General features: G+C 36.7%; 1 non-coding gene across 1 annotated transcript; it reads left to right on the forward strand.

The window, feature by feature from the left end:
* Positions 1-2,877: 2,877 nt before the first annotated feature.
* On the forward strand, positions 2,878-2,984 carry LOC113705114 (small nucleolar RNA R71). The gene has a single exon (XR_003451761.1). It is a non-coding gene; the product is annotated as a small nucleolar RNA R71 (small nucleolar RNA).
* The last annotated feature ends 2,981 nt before the right edge of the window (positions 2,985-5,965 follow it).

Raw genomic sequence — 5,965 nt, forward strand, 5'->3', positions numbered from 1 at the left:
GGGATGGTACTCAAATGAAGTAGGGTTTAAGTTTAAAAGTGTCGGAAAAGGGAGTGGTTGAAATCACATGCATAAACAAAATTTAATTTACGCCACGTCCCCACGATGTGATTTTACAATTTGCACAAATACACACCTAAGTTTACCATCACTCTCAATTTGTGCTGTCTCCCATAGAGCTTAGAAGATTAAGATTGGTACACAGCTTTTTGATGGATTTCTGAAACAAAAGAAAATTCCAGTCCTAACGTTTGCTATCCTGTACGAGTTAGTCTAAACTCTTGACGAAGTCCATATTTTTTCCATTCCACTCACCAATGACAACATTGACAAACGTAGGTGATAGGTATAGCATTTCTAATTAATCTTTGAAGCGTATGACATCATAATGTACATGATGCGTCGGTGAATAAACAAACTTGATTTATTTCCCACTTGAAAGAATGTCCTGGACCCTGGTGACGGACAGACAGTTAAATCTCTTGTTGGAAGAAATAGTAATCAAGTCTTAGCCAAAAATCTTGTCATGAGATTTTTGTATCTCCTAATATTTGTTCTATGTCTATGATCCTTAACTGTTGGAGAATTGTGGATAGCACCAAATAATATTACATTCAGTACAATGCCAAATATGAATCCCTTCAACTTCACTCTAATGGAGCTTCATCATGCAGTGGTCTGTAGCAGATTCAGATATCCAAATATTATTAGACGACATTTTGCTTTTTAGGGTTAAATACTTTCATCCTAGGAAACTTAGCGATAATTGAAAATGTGGAAAATAGCCCTAAGATTTTTTTTTTTAAGTTATCCCCCTTGATACTTTATATTGGTTACAATGCAAAAACATCGCTTCGTCTAAAACTAAGATAGCTGAGGGTTACCTTAGAAATCTATATGATGATTACTTGATTTGTCAAATTATTTTGTCAATCAATTACTTATATATCAAAATATAAATGGACACGAAGCTTATTGGTTATTCAGGTTTAGCTTTTAATACATCAACAACCTAAAGTCAAGTGCTTCAACAACCAAAATCTCTTCTTTGAAAGTGCTATGACAAGATTGTAATTTGCTGCCGACAATTATCCACGTCTGGTTTATGACAAGATTGTAATTTGCTGCAGACAATTATCAACAACCCAAAGTCAAGAGTTTCAATAGCCAAAACATCTTTTTTCATAGGTTTATGAGTATATATACTTTTTTTAAGAATTAAGTACGCGTTTGGTTACATCTTTCAATAGTTTAAAAGCAAAAGCAAAAGATTGTCACCAATTTTTTTATTATTAATTGTCTCTAAGACTCTCACAATTAGTACTTAACGTTGACATCCTATTGTGTATGATAATTGCCTAATGGAAATGAAAACGCAGACCAAGCTCCAAAATGTCAGTGCAAGCAAATCGATAGGATCCAATTTCAAGTATAAATAAAATGATATTGTATATGGAAACTTGTTGACATCTCTGCCTGCGATGCATCGATCTAGTACACTTGAGAGGATATCAAACCACAAAAATCAGGAAACTAGTAAAAGGGCCCAAGTGACTTGACTTGTCAGACTAAAACATCGATATTTTAGTCGAAATGAGGAAAAATTTTCAAAGCTGAAAGTAACAAGAAGGAACTTGGATGTGATTTGTTGGCTTTTCGTTTCTTTATTTTGTTACACGTATACTTGTCCTGTGCAACATGCTTTTGACTTACTTCATGCAGGTAAATCTCGAAAGTACCCAAATCCCCACATTTAGGTGGAAGTTTCCTTTATAGTAATGCAGACACATTCTTTCCCACAACTACTCTCTCATCTCCTATTGACGCATAAATCCTTCAAAAATCTAGCATATCTTGGCACTTGCTTGATTGCATCTAATAGAGAAATGTTTATTTTGACCTTTTTGAACATCTCCAAGATCTCATTCTCCTTGTCTGATTTACTTGGTTTCTCCAACCTGCTAGGAAAAGGGGAAATATTAGATCTATTCTTCATGATAAAGTCAGAATTTACCTCCTTAGGGCTTATATTCGCTCCTCCTCCTTCTTTTTCGAGTTCTTTCTCAATGTGCTCTTCGCTTTTATCCTTGGGAATCATTGACTTAGGTTCTGCAACCTTCTTCTCACTCTTCAGAGTCATAGTACTTACATTCTTTGGGTTAGTTTCAGGTTGAGATGGTGACTTTCCAAAAATGTGAGATTCCAAGCGATTAATTGCTGTTGCCATTTGACTCACTTGGTTTTCAGATTTTGCATGCTGACCTCGTGTCTTGTTGAAATTGAGCAGCATTTGCAGCAAAACTTCTGACCATATCTTCTAAGGAGCTTCCTGAATTAGAAAATGAAGGTTGAGATTTTGACTGGTATTGTGGTTTGAACTCTTGCTGTCTATTTTAATCAAAGTTTTGCTATCGATTCCCGCCATAACTCAAGTTTGGGTGGTCCCACTAACTAGGATTATAGGTGTTAGAGTATGGATCATATTGCCTTCGTAGCGCGAGCATTTTGCCAGCCATGCTGACTTGTTCAACATTTTCCTTTGGAATCATTTGGCACATATCAGTGGAGTGTCCTATATTAGTACAGATTCCGCACACCTTGGCTTGCTGCGCATTTTCTATAGCCAATTGTCGAACAAAAGAGGTCAGTTCGGATAATTATTGTTGAAATGAGGAAATTTCAACCTCATTCACTCGACGAGTAGGAAGATTTTCTTGAGAGCCAAATTGGTGTGAATTTTCTGCCATTCTCTCAATCAACTCTCATGCCTCCCCAGGAGTTTTGTTCACCAGTGTTCCACCACTCGCGACGTCAATAATATTCCTGTCAGATAAGTAAAGACTCTCGTAAAAATATTGAATTAATAATTGTTCACTTATCTGATGTTGCAGGCATTTCGTGCACAATTTGTTGAATCTCTCCCAGTATTCATACAAGGCCTCCCCCGATTGCTACTTAACACCACATATTTCCTTTTTCAAACTTGCAGCTCGAGAGGCGAGGAAATACTTCTCCAAGAACTTTTTTTTCAATTGCGCCCAAGTTGTGATACTACCTGCTAGCAGATAGTATAGCCAATCTTTTGCCGAGTCTTTTAGAGAAAAGGGAAATGCTCTTAACTTTATTTGTTTCTCCGTAATCTCAGGAGGCTTCATACTCGAGCATGCCACACCAAATTCTTGCAGATACTTGTGGGGCTCCTCACCTGAAAGACCATGGAAAGAAGGTAAGAGGTGAACTAGTCCATATTTTAATTCAAAATGAGCATTTTCATTTAAGTGCGGGAAAGTAATACATAGTGACTGCTGAGTTAAATCAGGAGCAGCCAACTCCCTTAATGTCCAATTATTGGCCATGGTGATTTCCTCTTCTTCAGAGTCACTCAAATGATCACTTGAAGATTCCTCTAAGGATGCAGCGAATGGTTATTCCTCTCTTTGTTCCCTGGTTTCCTTCCTTAACCTACGTGTTGTCTTCTTTATTTCAGGAATATACACTAAATTTCCTGTACGAGAAGAACGAGGCATAAACAACCAAAAATACCAAGAAACAAAATAACACGAAATAAGGCAAACTCAGAAAGAAACAAATAAACCAACGCCAATTCTCGACAACGGCGTCAAAACTTGACAGGTTGTCGAGTTTGTGCAATAATAATTATCTACTCAAGAAAATATAATTTTTGTGTATAGTGGTGAGTAGGGTCGAATCCACAGAGATTGGGGGAAATTTGTTTCTTCTAAAATACGGAGAGCGGGGGATTTTTATAAAATCGGGAATATTAAACAACTCAAATAGAGATAAAAATAAATAAATAATCCAATTAATAAAAATAATTCACGAAAGCAAGCAGGAATTAAACCAATGATAGACAATCTCTAGTCAAAGATATAACCTCGCAGACACAATCCGTTTATCCGATTATTGATGCATAGATGGTTTGCTCAATTCATTAACAGGTTAGTTATAGTTGTCAATAAACTCTGACGACCAACTATTTCTTAGTTTATTGATGACCAAGGTACGACCATTAATCACTCTAAACGGAAAATAACCCTAAGTACGACCATAGGATTTAATTTTTCAATTGCATTAAAAATTAGAAAAGCCTAACCTTAATTAATAACACACTAAGAGGGTTATTTAAATTAGATTGTTCATTTCCCTAACGTGTGTAAACGCTAGTTACCACTAATATTAATCGACTAAACAATTACGGATTTAGTTAATTAATTTAGCAATAGATTATTAGGTCACTTTGAACATCGGACCTTAGATATTCAGTTAACGAAATAATCTCTAGAAATTAAAATAGATAATGCACAAATATCAATAAATTGAAGGAACAAGTTGAGATTAATTCGATCTCACAGATATTCAAGACTGCGTCGTTGAATTGATTTCTAACTAGATTAGGAACTTAGCTATGCCTCATGGAGAAGTTCTCACGCCAACAAATGGAATTCATGAATATTAAATTGTGTTCCCCATATGATGTATTATGTTTCATGCAAAAAGTAAAGGGATGAAGAGAAAATTATGCTCCTATCTTGCGACCTCTAGAAGGACGAAAAAGGGACTCTCTAATCCCCATAATGACTAGAATATAGTCTAGTCAGTCTCCTTTCGAATAAGGAAAAGAAAACAAAGATAAAGCAACTACCGAATGTTCCTTGTTTCTTGTTTCCTAATGCTAGTAAACTACCCAATACTAGTAAACTACTAATCAGCAAAAGGAAAGGAATCAGTTGTAGCACAACTTGGAGCCGGATTTGTAAATATTTTGGAAGCTTTCCACGTGCAGAGCATTTTATCAAGAAAGTCTCCCTTTTTAGCACTTTTTTGCTCCGCTTCCTGTAATTAGGTCCAAATACCAAATATAAGTATACTTCAATAATTAAAACAATATTTGGCAAGGATAAAGAGGGAAATTAACCATAAAATTATTAACAAATTACTCCCTATCATCAACAGCTCCTTGCAGTCAAGAATAATAGGCGAAAGTTCATGAGAAATAAGGTTATTTGACTTACACAAGGAGATAATAATCAAAGAGTCCATCTCCACTTCGAGAGAGGGGATGTCGAGGTTTTTTGCAAGTTGTAAGCCATCTCTAAGAGCCCAGCATTTTGCAGAAGGAACGGAACAGGAGCCTAAATTTCTTACAAAGCCTGCAATCCATAACCCATTTAAGTCACGAATTATGCCACCAGCTTCTGCCTAGTTTGTTAGTTTAGAGACTGAACCATCAGTGTTGAGTTTGGCAAAACCTATAGTAGAGGGGATCCGAATTTTTCCTATCTAGGGGATTTGGAGATATGAGAACCAGGTCCTAGTAGGAAAAATATCAACAAATTTTTTTTGAAAGATCTTGGCGTGCCAAAGGCTCCAACAACCAAAGCTAAAGATGGTTCTCCAAGGAATAAAGTTGTAAGGGAAAGGAATGGTGGAGGAGCATCCATCCTTGATCCAGGAATAGAAATCTGAGTTGGTTTGGAGGCAGGTTCAAGAGGGTGTGGTGAGTTTAAGCCAAAAGGTGATTGCTTGGGGACAAAGTCTTAGTACGTGATATGAATCTTCAGAAGGAGCGTCACAGAATGGGCAAGAGGCTTCGGAAAGAATTGTATGGTGGGTGAGACTTTTTGTAGGTAGTCTATCTTGGGAGGCTAACCAAAGAAAATGCTTGACTTTTGAAGAGGTATTAACTTTCCAGATCCAGCAAAAGGGGGATAGAGCTCTAGTATTGATTGGAAATAAGGGAGGGTTTTTGCAGAGATTATAAGCAAATTTAGAGTTGAAAACCCCATTGCTGGAGTGATTCCACCTAAAGAAATCATGGGAGGGATTGAGTTCTTGTCTTGGTGTACCCTTGATTTCCTTCAAGAGCTAAAGGTGAAGCTGGAAGGAGATTCTATCTAGGTTCCTGCTGGTGAGGAAGTGAAAAAGTTGAAAGACTCTTAAGTCC

The sequence above is a fragment of the Coffea arabica genome, chromosome 8e, assembly GCF_036785885.1.
Source record: "Coffea arabica cultivar ET-39 chromosome 8e, Coffea Arabica ET-39 HiFi, whole genome shotgun sequence".
Taxonomy (NCBI): domain Eukaryota; kingdom Viridiplantae; phylum Streptophyta; class Magnoliopsida; order Gentianales; family Rubiaceae; genus Coffea; species Coffea arabica.